We start from the raw sequence: 16683 nt of genomic DNA on the forward strand, positions 1-16683 counted from the left end.
TTCTTTGTCTCGGCAATGGTCCAACCATATCAATAACACTTTGCTAAAGGGTTCTCCTCTAACTTCTATAGGTTGTAGGGGGGCTTTCTTGATGGTTTCATTCGGTTTTCCAGCTATCTGGCAGGTATGACACTCACGACAAAACCTGCTAACATCTCTGTGAAGTCCAGGCCAGAAAAAATATTTCATGAGCTTCTCCACAGTCTTCCTGATTCCCATATGTCCAGACTCATGAGCTACTGCAACCACTTGCTTTCTCAACGGATATGGAATCAAAATTTGATGATATTCGCCCCATACAGCATCTCCTGGTATATCTGTAGGTCTATACTTCCTCATCAGTAAACCTTCCTTCAGATAGTAACAGGTAGGAGTTTGTTGCATCTCTCGATCAACAACTCTGAAGAACAAATCAATTACGATGCATCCTTCTTCTGCAAGTCCATCAGCTTCTCTCTTGTCACTTGACCAACTTCAAGGGTTGAATTCTCAATTATCTGCTAAACTCAGCTACTGTTAGTTTCACTACTGTCTTCAGCAACACTTTGACTACTCGGAGTCTCTTCAGGAACATCAGGTTCTTCTTCTTCGTCGTCGTCGCTGCGTTCATCTTCATCTTCTTGGGAAATCTCTTCTTCTTGGTCAGCACTATGGGAAACTTCACTTCCCTGGAATAATCTTCTAAGCACAAAGATCCTTCACTTGATCCTTCTTGAGTGTGTAAATCCTCAGTTTCTTCACTTACAGTCGTAGTCCTCTTCATACTTCTGGTAGTTACACAACTAGGAAACATGTGGGTGTTATTCTTCTCCAACTCTTCTGTAGGACTAATCCTCAATGGTTTGTCTGTCACTACAGGACAAGGAATAACAAACACACCACCAACTCATTCCCCAACAGAACATGTATACCTTCCACAGCTAGTGAGTCCTTTACAGCAAAATCAACATTCCTCCCGGTCACCAATTCACATGACAGGTGTAAGAATGGCATATAGGAGTTTACTTCCTCTCCTCCTATACCCTTCAAAATAACTGAATCTCCTGTGAGACTCTTCTCCAAACTGAGGGTGAGAACCACGCACTACCACACTATGGTTACTCCCTGTATCACGTAATATCTTGACTGGTACCTGCATACTTCCTTCTTGAGTTGACAGCATACCCTCATAGATATATGGCTTAAAAGCTCCACACTGCTTAACCACTCACTGCTTGAGGTAACATTTCCACTGGTTGCCTAAACATTCAGCTTGTTTAGTTTCATTCTTACTCTTGGAGTCTGATTCTTTCCCACACTGCTCTTCGTAGTTTGTTTTCACAACTTGACTAACTGGTTTTGACTGCTGTTGATTCCGGTTAACACTCTTGACTGTAGTGTCCCTACTCTTCCACACTTGAAACAGACAACATTACGTTTCTGTAACTGTCTTGTAAAAATTGGACTGGATGGAGGATTTCACATTAATTTGCTGAGCTGTATTACCTTGTGTACTCTTAGTAGTATCACTTGAAGGTTTCCCATTAAATTTGTTCCTGTTATTTGGATAAGACTTAAAACCTGGGCGTTGTTGACTCTGGTACCTTGACAACTTGAAATTACGTTTGCTACTGATTATATTGTAATCTTCACTAAGTGTAGCGGCTTGTCAAGTTTCTTCACTTCTCTCTCTCTTAAATAGGCTCTTATATGTTCAGGAATTCCCTTAAGATACTGTTCAAGAACAAGTAACTCTTCTAACTCATCAAAAGTTTTAACTTTAGCAGCTTCTACCCAACGTTTGAAACACCTTCTCACTTTGTAAGCATAATCTAAGAAGGTTCCCTTCTCATCTTTTCTTAAATTTCTGAATCTCTCATTGTATACTCTGGGGTGGGGTCATCTGGTAAACTTGTAGCACACTGTGTTTAAGTACCTTGTAGTCTTTACACTGATCAGCTGTTAAGGCTAGATAAGCACTTCTCGCCCTTTACCAATCAAGACACTTTTTTGTAAGCAAAACTGACCATTTATCCTCTGGCCATCCCATACCTGAAGCCACTTTCTCAAGTGATCAAAAAACTCATCTGGAGCTTCTTCAGTAAACTTAGGGATTAACTTCTGTACTCTCACTACATCAAATACAGGGTCTTGATTACCTTGTTAGGGTTAGACGGTGTTACAGGTAATGTGGATCTAGCTCTTATTAATTCCATTTCCCTTTCATGTCTTGCGATTTCTCTTTCCTCTTTTATTCTTTCTCTTTCCTCTTCTGCTGTTTTTTTATGAGATCACAGTGCTACATTCAACAACTCTTGAGCCAATTCTAACTCATCTTCATCAGTTATTCTACCAGAGTTTATCAATGATTCCATAGCAATACATCTTATTTGTGCCTTTACCATACTAGTAGACACATAACCACCACATGCCTCTGCTAAAGCGCTCCACTGTGCTCTAGACAGAGTGGTTTCAGACAAAACTTGGACGGAAGGAGCTGCTAAAAATTCCTGAACATTGAACTGAGCCATTCCTCTAAGTTATCAGCTTACAATTCAATACAATAAATGCAAAACAAAATTATATGGTCACTCTCCTAACAAAAATATATTCCTAACACACCAGTATATTCTAGAGTGATAATGAAATCTGCTTTCCCGGGTCTGTGGGCACCATTAAACAACTAGGTACTAAGTGCCAAGTATCTGGTTACCATGCATCAAATATTACCTCACCAAAAAGCCAGACACCTGAAACAACCCTCATAACACATTTAAACGACTGAATACTCTAAAGGCAACAGTGATCCCTTAAACACTTACCAGTATTGCAGAAAATCAGACTAAGTTCATCAAAACAGGTGTGAGGTAATCTTGTAAGTAATTAAATTAATCAAAGGGCATCACTCCATCAACAACTTTCAAAACTCTAAGTATTTCCCTGAATTCAGAAGTCTAAGTACTTCCTGGTTCTAAGTCACTTCAATTAAATTGAAGGAAAGCAAATCAATTACCACTCTATGTTTCTACCTAACATGAATATAATCATAATTAAATATATTTATACTGGTGTAAGATAAAGAAAACACTTATAAAAATTTTAAATACAAAAATTTATTATTAAATTCAAAATTTATAAGTGAAATTCACAATATCAGGGAAAATTACTGTTACTTGAAAACAAAGTAAAGTTTAATTAATTCTTGAATCAAATTAAGTAAAATTAAATCAAAATTAATTTATCACAAAATTCAAGAAAATTAATTCAATCAAAATTCAAAAGTGTTAGGCAATAATTGAAAATTTGAAATTAATTCACAAGTACTAACAACAATAAAACTTGAAAAGAATTCTAAGTAAAATGCAAATCAATTCACAAGTGTTAAATTTAATTAAATGTGCAATGTTAAAAGCAATGAAATAACGAAGTCAAATTAAAATTGGTGAATGCAAATGAAAATATAAAACAAAAAGACACACTTCAATAAGAAAATGAATAAGTGCACAAACAATGGAACAGACACAAACACAAAAAATATCAGCAATGTGTAAAAGTGTAAATCTTTTTCATAACACTGTAACCAACAGTTTTTACCAAACCTTCGTAACAGACAACAGTTCCTATCAATTATTAGTTAAACACAATTCCTATCCGTTATTAGTTAAACACTCCCTATCCATTATTAGTTATTCACTGTTCCTAACAATTATTAGTTGCAACTAATAAAAATATACAACACTTTACCTTGGTATACCAGTTTCTTTCTCTTTTGCTGCAGCTTGTATATTACACTTTCACAAAAACAAGGCGCCGTTACGAAATGTTTGTTCAGATTCCACAAAAGAAACTAAATAACACCCTAAATAAATTCTAAGAAATATCAAATATAGAATTCTCACAAGTTATGAGTGACAAATTTTACGTTAATATAATCTCGATGTCGAGTGAGAGAGAGAGAGAGCGAGAGAGAGAGGGAGATCTAACTGCCTCGAGGTCTTAAGATCGAATGAAAATCTCTTCCTTTATGGAAATGACAGAGCAGATGTCTCAAAAACGTTCTAGGCACGAAAGCTTCTGAAAGTTCTGAAATCTTGACGCAATCTTACACACATAATGTGCAACATCCACGTGGGACTTGGCAAATACATACACGTACAAGACAAGACTGCTCAACAGATACGTACCCGATTGAAACGGAGGGTAAACGATAATTAAGATTGACATGTTTTTTATGACAACGAGCTCGCTATCAAATTGCGCTGAACAGAGCAGGGAAGCAAAACGGATCTCGCAGACTCCAATCTTAAAGTGCTGACATAAAAGTTAAACATTTGGAGCTTTGAAAAGACAAGGATCTCTCTCTTTACGGTTATATATATATTCTTTTACAAGACGTTAATGCGAAACCTGAACACACATTTTAAAACATCCTATTCTAAGCTATCTAGGAATCCTGAAAAAATGTTACACAATCTACAAGACATTTCAAAGAGGGGAAAACATGCATTTTGAAAGTAGCAATATATAATATACCTCCCCCAGAAGATTTTTATCACGGTGTTGAATCCAACGATTCACAACGAGATAAATAATCAGCAACTACATTGTTTTTGCCACTAATGTGCTGCACTCTTAAGTTATACTGTTGCAGGCACAAAGACCACCTGGTCAGTCTTTGATTGTGATTTTTCATTTTCTGGATAAAATGACAGTGGATTGTGATCAGATAACACTAATATTTCTTCATTCCCCTAGGTCTATTCACATACACTTCAAATTTTTTCAATGCGGTGATTAAGGCTAAAGTTTCCTTCTCGATTGTCGAGTATACTTTCTGATGTTTTTTCAATTTTGTAGACATGAAGCATACAGGATGGTAGATATTATTTTCATCTTCTTGAAGTAGAACAGCTCCAACACCACAGTCTGACGCATCAACTTGTATCACAAATTTCTTGTCGAAGTCTGGAGCTTGAAGTACTGGTCTTGAAGTGAAAATGGCTTTTACCTTTCTCAAAGGATTCTTGACACTCTGGAGTCCAAATAAACTTAGCTTTGGGACTAGTCAAGTCTGTCAAGGGAGCTACTACAGCTGAGAAATTTGGGCAAAAACGAACGATAGAAACCAGCCATGCCTAAAAATCTCTGTAGCTGTTTCCTGGAGGTAGTAGGTGGGGTAGCCTTACGGATACCTTCTACATTAGCATTTACTGGAGCAAGAAGGCCTTTCCCAACTTCAAACCAAGATACTGTACAGTTGCCTTTCCAAACTCACTCTTCTCTAGGTTGATTGTTAATCCTGCTTCTTGTAGTTTCTTGAAAACTTTCTTCAGAATCTTCAGATGTTCTTCCCACGTTGTAGAGTAAATCACGATGTCATCTAGGTTTATAACACCTACTCCTTCTATTGATCCTAACAGTTGATCCATCACTCGTTGAAATGTTGCGGGTGCATTCATCAGACCAAACGGCAGAACAGTATACTGATATAGTCCAAAAGGAGTAATAAAAGCTGACAGCAGCTTCGCATTCTCATCTAAGGGAATTTGATAATATCCTCCTTCAACAAGTCTATCTTGGAAACAAACTTGGCTTGCCCAATATTATCAAGTAACTGATCTATAAGAGGCAAAGGATAATTATCAGCCACACTGATTTAGAATTGCCAGCTTTTCTATTAATCAGTACACATCCTAAAGGAACCATCTGGTTTCTTCACCAACACATGGAGAACTGAAGTGACTTGAACTGGGTTTCTGCTAATCCATGTTGCAGCAAATATTCAACTTCTTTCTTCAAAACATCTTGATGATACGGTGATAAGCGATAGGCTCTTTGCTTAAAAGGTTTTCCATCTTCTTGAATCTTGATTTCATGCTTGGTCAGATCAGTACGTCTAGGACATCTGAAAAAATTTCTGGAAAACTTCTAATTACGTCACTTAAGTCTTCACCTTGTTCAACACTCAGATGTTTCAGTTTATCCTCCAAATTTTTCAAAATTGAAGAATTATTCATCTTGCTTGCAGCTCCCAATTCGTAGCCATCATCGTCTTCTGTAGATAAAGTTGTCTGTGTTACTGACACAGTTTCAGTTTTAGTTTCTGAGAAATAAGGTTTTCAAGAGGTTCACATGTATCTTCCTTTGTCTTCTTCTTCTTTCTGGTGTATCAATCACATAAGTTCTATCACTTAACTTCTGAATTATCTTGGTAAGGTACCTTGAAAATTTATTAGTGAGGGGAAATCTCTTGACAGGTAAGAACACTAACACTTGTTGACCAATACTAAAACTTCTTAGCTTAGTCCTTAGCATCAAATCTCCTTTTTCATTTTCTCTTGACTCATTTTCAAGTTTTCTAAAGAGAATTTTCTAATCTCTTTCAACCTCTTCCTTAAGTTCTTCACATACTCTGCTTGGCTTTCCTCTTGATTTTCTTCCCATTTTCTGCAAGAAATCTTCAACGGTCCTCTCACTTCTCTTCCAAAAATCATCTCATTAGGTGAACATCCCATACTTTCTTGATAAGCACTCCTAACTTCAAACAACATTAATGGTAAACCAACATCCCATTCTCTTCCTGACTCAGAACAATACTTTGTCAGCATACTTTTCAATGTCTGGTGGAACCTTTCCAAGGCACCTTGAGTTTCTGGATGATAAGCGGTTGATAACTGTTGTTTCACCCCTAACAAATTCATCACATCCTGGAATAACTTTGAAGTAAAGTTGGTTCCTCTATCACTTTGTACAATTTCTGGTATACCAAACTTTGAGAAAAACTCCACAAGTTTTTCAGCAACTATCTTGGCAGATATGTTTCTAACAGGGATTGCTTCTGGATACCTTGTCACTGGACACATTAATGTCAACAAATATTCATTTCCGTTTCTTTGTCCTTCGGCAATGGTCCAACCATATCAATAATCACTTTGCTAAAGGGTTCTCCTCTAACTTCTATAGGTTGTAGGGGGCTTTGGGGCTTGATGGTTTCATTCGGTTTTCCAGCTATCTGGCAGGAATGACACTCACGACAAAACCTGCTAACATCTCTGTGAAGTCCAGGCCAGAAAAAATATGTCATGATCTTCTCCACAGTTTTCCTGATTCCCATATGTCCAGACTCATGAGCTACTGCAACCACTTGCTTTCTCAACGGATATGGAATCAAAATTTTGATGATATTCGCCCCATACAGCATCTCCTGGGTATCTGTAGGTCTATACTTCCTCATCAGTAAACCTTCCTTCAGATAGTAACAGGTAGGAGTTTGTTGCATCTCTTCTCGATCAACAACTCTGAAGAACAAATCAATTAACGATGCATCCTTCTTCTGCAAGTCCATCAGCTTCTCTCTTGTCACTTGACCAACTTCAAGGGTTGAATTCTCAATATCTGCTAACTCAGCTACTGTAGTTTCACTACTGTCTTCAGCAACACTTTGACTACTCGGAGTCTCTTCAGGAACATCAGGTTCTTCTTCTTCGTCGTCGTCGTCTTTATCTTCATCTTCTTGGAAATCTCTCTTGGTCAGCACTATGGGAAACTTCACTTCCCTGGAATAATTCTTCTAAGCACAACGATCCATCACTTGATCCTTCTTGAGTGTGTAAATCCTCAGTTTCTTCACTTGCAGCCGTAGTCGTCCTCTTCATACTTCTGGTAGTTACACAACTAGGAAACAGGTGGGGGTTATTCTTCTCCACTCTCTGTAGGACTAATCCTCAATGGTTTGTCTGTCACTACAGGACAAGGAATAAATGGTACACCACCAACTTCATTCCCAACAGAACATGTATACCTTCCACAGCTAGTGAGTCCTTTACAGCAAAATCAACATTCCCTGTCACCAATTCACATGACAGGTGTAAGTGGCATATAGGAGTTACTTCCTCTCCTCCTATACCCTTCAAAATAACTGAATCTCCTGTGAGACTCTTCTCCAACTGAGGGTGAGAACCACGAACTACCACACTATGGTTACTCCCTGTATCACGTAATATCTTGACTGGTACCTGCATACTTCCTTCTTGAGTTGACAGCATACCCTCATAGATATATGGCTTAAAAGCCTCCACAACTGCTTAACCACTCACTGCTTGAGGTAACATTTCCACTGGTTGCTAAACATTCAGCTTGTTTAGTTTTCATTCTTCTCTGGAGTCTGATTCTTTTCCCACACTGCTCTTTGTAGTTGTTTCACAACTTGACTAACTGGTTTTGACTGCTGTTGATTCCGGTAACACTCTTGACTGTAGTGTCCTACTCTTCCACACTTGAAACAGACACATTACGTTTCTGTAACTGTCTTGAAAAACTGGATGAGGATTTCACATTAATTTGCTGAGCTGTATTACCTTGTGTACTCTTAGTAGTATCACTTGAAGGTTTCCCATTAAATTTGTTCCTGTTATTTGGATAAGACTTAAAACCTGGGCGTTGTTGACTCTGGTACTTGACATTGTAATTACGTTTGCTACTGATTATATTGTAATCTTCACTAAGTGCAGCGGCTTTGTCAAGTTTCTTCACTTTTCTCTCTCTTAAATAGGCTCTTATATTGTTCAGGAATTCCCTTAAGATACTGTTCAAGAACAGTAACTCTTCTAACTCATCAAAAGTTTTAACTATAGCAGCTTCTACCCAACGTTTGAAACACTTCTCACTTTGTAAGCATAATCTAAGAAGGTTCCCTTCTCATCTTTTCTTAAATTTCTGAATCTCTCATTGTCAGTACTCTGGGGTCATTCGGTAAACTTGTAGCACACTGTGTTTAAGTACCTTGTAGTCTTTTACACTGATCAGCTGTTAAGGCTAGATAAGCACTTTTCTCCCTTTACCAATCAAGACACTTTGTAGCAAAACTGACCATTTATCCTCTGGCCATCCCATACCTGAAGCCACTTTCTCAAAGTGATCAAAAAACTCATCTGGAGCTTCTTCAGTAAACTTAGGGATTAAACTTCTGTACTCTCACTACATCAAATACAGGGTCTTGATTACCTTGGTTAGGGTTAGACGGTGTTACAGGTAATGATCTAGCTCTTATTAATTCCATTTCCCTTTCATGTCTTGCGATTTCTCTTTCCTCTTTTATTCTTTCTCTTTCCTCTTCTGCTGTTTTTTATGAGATCAGCATGTGCTACATTCAACAACTCTTGAGCCAATTCTAACTCATCTTCATCAGTTAGTTATACCAGAGTTTATCAATGATTCCATAGCAATACATCTTATTTGTGCCTTTACCATACTAGTAGACACATAACCACCACCACATCCTCTGCTAAAGCGCTCCACTGTGCTCTAGACAGAGTGGTTTCAGACAAAACTTGGACGGAAGAGCTGCTAAAAATTCCTGAACATTGAACTGAGCCATTTTCCTCTAAGTTATCAGCTTACAATTCAATACAATAAATGCAAAACAAAATTATATGGTCACTCTCCTAACAAAATATATTCCTAACACCACCAGTATATTCTAGAGTGATAATGAAATCTGCTTTCCCGGGTCTGTGGGGCACCATTAAACAATAGGTACTAAGTGCCAAGTATCTGGTTACCATGCATCAAATATTACCTCACCAAAAGCCAGACACCTGAACCCTCATAACACATTTTTAAACGACTGAATACTCTAAAGGCAACAGTGATCCCTTAACACTTACCAGTATTGCAGAAAATCAGACTAAGTTCATCAAAACAGGTGTGAGGTAATCTTGTAAGTAATTAAATTAATCAAAGGGCATCACTCCATCAACAACTTTCAAAACTCTAAGTATTTCCATGATTTCAGAAGTCTAAGTACTTCCCTGGTTCTAAGTCACTTCAATTAAATTGAAGGAAAGCAAATCAATTACCACTCTATGTTTCTACCTAACATGAATATAATCATAATTAAATATATTATACTGGTGTAAGATAAAGAAAACACTTATAAAAATTTTAAATACAAAAATTTATTATTAAATTCAAATTTATAAGTGAAATTCACAATATCAGGGAAAATTACTGTTACTTGAAAACAAAGTAAAGTTTAATTAATTCTTGAATCAAATTAAGTAAAATTAAATCAAAATTAATTTATCACAAAATTCAAGAAAATTAATTCAATCAAAATTCAAAAGTGTTAGGCCAATAATTGAAAATTTGAAATAATTCACAAGTGCTAAACAACAATAAAACTTGAAAAGAATTCTAAGTAAATGCAAATCAATTCACAAGTGTTAATTTAATTAAATGTGCAATGATAAAGCAATGAAAATAACTAAGTCAATTAAATTGTGAATGCAAATGAAAATATAAAACAAAAAAAGACACAAACTTCAATAAGAAAATGAATAAGTGCACAAACAATGGAACAGACACAAACACAAAAAATATCAGCAATGTGTAAAAGTGTAAATCTTTTTCATAACATTGTAACCAACAGTTTTTACCAAACCTTCGTAAACAGACAAACAGTTCCTATCAATTATTAGTTAAACACAATTCCTATCCGTTATTAGTTAAACACACTCCCTATCCATTATTAGTTATTCACTGTTCCTAACAATTATTAGTTGCAACTAATAAAAATATACAACACTTTACTTGGTATACCAGTTTCTTTCTCTTTTTGCTGCCAGCTTTGTATATTACACTTTCACAAAAACAAGGCGCCGGTTACGAAATGTTTGTTCAGATTCCACAAAAGAAAACTAAATAACACTAAATAAATTCTAAGAAATATCAAATATAGAATTCTCACAAGTTATGAGTGACCAAATTTTACGTTAATATAATCTCGATGGTCGAGTGAGAGAGAGAGAGATGAGAGCGAGAGAGAGAGAGGGAGAATCTAACTGCCTCGAGGTCTTAAGATCGAAATGAAAATAAAATCTTCCTTTATGGAAATGACAGAGCAGATGTCTCAAAACGTTCTAGGACACGAAAGCTTCTCGAAAGTTCTGAAATCTGACGCAATCTTACACACATAATGTGCAACATCCACGTGGGACTTGGCAAATACATACACGTACAAGACAAGACTGCTCAAACAGATACGTACCCGATTGAAACGGAGGGAGGGTAAACGAGAATTAAGATTGACATGTTTTTTATGACAACGAGCTCGCTATCAAACGCGCTGACAGAGCAGGGAAGCAAACGGATCTCGCAGACTCCAATCTTAAAATGCTGACATAAAAGTTAAACATTTGGAGCTTTGAAAAGACAAGGATCTCTCTCTTTACGTTATATATATATTCTTTTACAAGACGTTAATGCGAAACCTGAACACACATTTTAAAACATCCTATTCTAAGCTACTAGGAATCTGAAAAAATGTTACACAATCTACAAGACATTTCAAAGAGGGGAAAACATGCATTTTGAAAGTAGCAATATATAATATACCTCCCCCCAGAAGATTTTTTATCACGGTGTTGAATCCAACGATTCAATATATAATATATATATAATAATATATATATATATATTTATGTGTGTGTGTATACATAAGTATATGACATATATATATATATATATATATATATATATATATATATATATATATATATATATATATATATATATATATATATATATGTATATGCTTAAAAAATCACAGTAGATGCACGTGACTTCGTTAGATAAGCGAAATACCACAGGAAAATGATAGGCAGAAATCCAAGCGGCGGTTTCGTCTTTCAAAGACATTGAGCCTGATGAATAAAAATCAGGCATTTTGCTTAAAGCAAAAGCTTGTAAGAAAAAGCAAAAGCTTGAGTAGCAAAAGGTTTAGCAGAAGCTTAGCAAAAAAGTAATTGCTTAAAGTCGTATGAATAAAAATGATCAGCATTTGCTACCTTTTGCTAAATGGATTCCAAGCTTTTGCTTAGAGACGCAGCCACGTGGTACTCATTTGTTTAAGACATTCCTAACCTGTATACGGATAAACGCAGAAGCTCATTTTAATTTCTGGTAAATTTGGCTTTGATTACCAGTCGTTTCAGGCAGAATGAGTTTAATTTGAATGAAATATGGAGCAAGACCATTATAAATAATTCTTGAAATAAATGTTAGCTTTTCCTGCTTCGTTACATACTACTAGTGGATGTGAATTCTTACTATACGTAATTTTAAAACAGATGCGCCGACTAATTATGTGATACCAAAAGTTCTAATATTATTGTGCAATTATTATATCGGCAATAGGAAATGGTAGGAGTGTTTGTGGTACTTGTAGTAGTAGTTAAGGACTGTTGCAGTTGCAGTTCTTTTATCTTCTGCTTAGGTAGAGTGTCTTATTAACATAGATAAAGTGTTTTATATATATATATATATATATAATATAAATATATCTATATATATAATATATATAATATATATATATATATATATTATAATAGATAAATACAAACATATATGTGTGTGTGTTTGTGTATGCAATGTACTTAATATATATAGTGTATATGTATATTATACATTTATATATATAAACAGTATAGCAATATATATATATACATATATACATACATATACATATATACTATAGTGTGAATATATATAAATGCATGTATTATATAGGTATACATAAAGACATATATATTATATTACACAATATATATATATATATATATATATATATATATATATATATATATATATATATGTATATATATGTTTACATACAATACAAACAAACAACACTTATAATCAACCATACAGCAATTTTTGTATGAGTTTTTCCTTCAACAAATTTAAAGAAAATCTGCCATCATGTGAGGTTTTAGAAGCATAAGCAATTGCTAGGTTTTATTCATAGGAAATGAAGCAATTGCTGATCATTTCTAAGCATTTGCTTGAACTTAAGTATTAGCTGTAAGCATTTGCTACTAGCAAAAGCATTTGCTTTGTTTTATTCATCGGAAGTGAAGCAAATGCTGTACAATCCAAGCAAAAGCATTTGTTCAACGTTTTATTCATCAGGGCCATTGTCAAGGAACGAATGCAATACAGTTGGAAAGAAGTTATCAGTGAACAACAAGATCAAGAATACCAGATGGTTAATTGTCAAAAGAGTAAAGATCAAAGAGATAATCCAGGATTATCGGATACCACACGGTCACAAAACCCAAACATAGATTTAACCCTAACAAAAACTACATGTATCCATTTAGTCGAAAAACATGTAAAAACACGGAATATATATATTATATATGTGTATTGTGACGTTTATAGATCGTTCGTCTACCCCGCAATTAATAAATAATTTGATTTGGAAAACGGCAGCCATTTCTTTAGAATATCAGCTGATTTTAGTAACCGCGGAAACCCAAAACCCGCCAGCTAGAGATAGGAAGTTCCCCAGTTGGGGGAAAAGAGTCTTTTATCAGTTGTAGGGACGTATCTCAAAAGGGAAGGGTGTAGGGCAGATTGGTACTTCTTAGACCTATACCTTAAGCTCTCTTTCCTGTGACCCCTCTGCTGGCTGTATGCTTGTTTTCCAGGATTTGCCTTGATCGTGGGGGGGTTAAGCTGACCTCCAACCCCCAAGCAACCCAACTGAATTCTGTCTCAGTCGGCTGCGAGACGTGATCTCGGACAGAGGTCAAATTACCTGCCTTCCTGTTAGGCCTACCCAGGGTGTGGAGTGGCGCGCCGATGACCCAGGCCTCAGACAAAGGGGCCGCCATGCTTTTCTACGAAGAGCCACACTTTCTGCAAAGGTCCACACTGAACACGACATCCAGGTACGTCTTGTGGAACAGCATATTGCCAGTCTCTCCCAACAAATTATTAAATTGATCCTCATTCTCCCAATTCAATTTCCAGCAACAAAAGGAATTCATCCCTTTGTTCCCTCTCACATGCTCATGGCCGCATGCTTCCCCTTGTGTGATCGTCCTAGACCAATGGAGTCATTGCATACTTCAGTGAACCCTTAAAAGTTCTTCTCCCCAGTATTAGAGAATTAATTAATCAAGCAAGAAGAAGTAATTTTTTCTTTTATCTCGTTTAATCTGGGATCTTTTCCAGATTCCATGAGTCACGTGCCGTCTCTGCCCGCAAGTGTGCATTAACCCAAGTGAATGAAAATCAGCTTGAATTGAATGAGACTATAATCCCCAACGTGGGGGCCAATATCATTTAACTTTTCTCCAGGCCAGCACGGGCCTTTTTGTAAATAAATAGTTTTAAAGTAACGAGCTGAGTTTTCTGGCGACCTTCCCTCTAAAGACAAAGAAATTAATAACTATCAGTTTACGGTAAGTTCAAGCAATTCCCTCTTGAAATCCCTCAATTATTTCCGTTTACGTATCTAGCTTCTCTCAAGGCCCTATATACGTAACGTATATATATATATATATATTATAATATATATATATATATATAATATATAGATATATATATATATAAATATGGTGTTGCTTATGTTTACCTACAACTTTTTTTATAATGAAGGTATCAAGTTTAAATAAACCAAGACTTATATTTGGCTATTTCCATTATTTGACTTGATGAAACAAGATTCAATGCTATTCCTTTTAACTGTGTCTTTACAAGGGATTAAGGCTCTTGCTTGACTCCAGTAATAGGATGATCTAAATCTCTCATATGTACGAATAATGCATTCGATATTTGCCCAGTTCTCACAGAATATTATTGCTATTTGAGACGTTGTGAAAGAGTTTTTACCGGTTTTGTCCGTAATAGACTTTATCACACTTTTGCAAGGAATTTCATTATGCAGCCTGGAAGATCGTTAGGAGAATTTTTTATTACTAAACTTTTGACATTAATATGACTGAAAACATTTATCTTGAAAAGCTTTAAAATTCTAGAAATTTCTAAAATTCTTTCATCATAGGGTAATTTTAGAATGTTATGCTTACTAAATTCAAGTTTGTCATTAGTTAAATAGATGTTTTTCTAGCTCTTTTCCATACCACATCTACAAAAGTCCTTTGGTATTTAAGTTTCAAGGCAGTATCATCAATAGTTTTAATCTCAGCGTATTTCGGAAATCAACTAACATTGTCTTCAGTAGCATTGTGGTTATGATTGATTTTTCTATTTATTGTTTTAATAGCCAACAATTCTTTATAATCTTTGGAGGGGGTTAGAAAAGACATTCAATTGTGCCCCTTATACAGATGCATATAGCTAATAAACCAAAAGGAGTTGACTGTTATCCTTTATGCAGTAGGATATTCAGAACAAAATACAATGTGAGTTGTGAATAAACTGAAATAAACTTAAGACATAAGACAAATCTATGTGTAATTGGTCACCATCATCGTGTTGATAATCGTGTCATTTACCTGATGCTGATTGATAAATGGTTTAGCTCCATGAATCATCTAGTCTTCGCCGTGAATGAGGTTGTTATTGTAAACTTCTTGCCTACTCAAGGTAGGTAAACAGCAAAGTGACTGCGTTGTGGGATGGGGTCAGAATCAGATTTGTTGTTGCCAGTTTTGGGCTGGAGTAAAATTACACTGATGAAGACTGAGTTTCAGGAAGAATAACACCTAAAGGAAGCTCTAGTGGCAGTTATCAAAAGTGCTGTCTGTGATATATGTGATAAGGCTTTGATGGATAGCAGTAGTATAATGTCCTTTTTTTTACCTTCAAAATGCACCCTTTTTAACATGGAACAACAACCTCTTCCACATATGATTTGTGAGAGGCCAACTATGTCAGTTATGTTAACAGCATCATTTTCAAGGCAAGTACAAAGCCAAAATCAATAAAAGCTGAGGCAGTCGTGAAAAATTTCGTGCCCTGTCTTGAGCATCCTCTAATCAGCAGTTGAAGGCAAATCCAGTTGACACATGAAATGTATTTTATCCAGGCTAGTTATAGAGTTAGGGCGCCATGGGACAGCAGTTAGAACAGCGATCTGTAAGTCGGAAGGTTCGCGGTTCGAACCCTGGTGAAGGAATGTAAATTAATTTCCTCACTCGACCCAGGTGTACAAGTGGGTGAGTACCAGCTCTGTGGCCGGGGATAACAAACCGGCGACCGACTGGCATCCTGTCATGGGGTTGAATTATAACTCGTTCGTAGCGCCATGGAAACCGGTAATTAGCACCAGATCTTTGGATCCCTGGGCCTAGAAGGAACTTACTAATTAGAGTTATATTAGAATGAATCGCAAGGCTGACCTTGCATGAGACAAAGGGACATGGAGTGTCTGGTGTAAGCAGCGATGAGACACAGAAATCCGAGAGCTAAGTTTTTAGTTTAAAAAAATAATAAGTTTTGTAAGATTTGCTGAAATCAACAAGTAGGTCGGTTATTCCTAGGTTTTAGGCCGCAATGTACTTTATAAATTTGAATAAGGATTATTATTAGCGTTTATTATTTCTTTCAAAACTTAAAGCCTTCAAACTTTGCAATGAAGGTACACGCGTTCATTCATATCAACCACAAACTGCTTCACTGATTATATTACCTACATAGTATTGAGTGACACTTGGGTATCTGCATCCATATGAGGATTCACTTCAAAAGTTAATCAGTCTTCTTTGGGTCACAGCTGCCCCTTCCCGAAATTCTAATTAATGAAGCTCATCGGTATTTCATTAATGACTTTATAATTTTTTCTGTTAGGAACCATGTATTGCTAATGTCATTTTCACTTCTCTAAAATATCTTTGGGGACTATTTTGCAACTTGTTAATCTCGTGCTCTGTATACTGGTGATAGAAGAGGAAG

This window comes from Macrobrachium nipponense, chromosome 45, assembly GCF_015104395.2.
Source record: "Macrobrachium nipponense isolate FS-2020 chromosome 45, ASM1510439v2, whole genome shotgun sequence".
Taxonomy (NCBI): Eukaryota; Metazoa; Arthropoda; class Malacostraca; order Decapoda; family Palaemonidae; genus Macrobrachium; species Macrobrachium nipponense.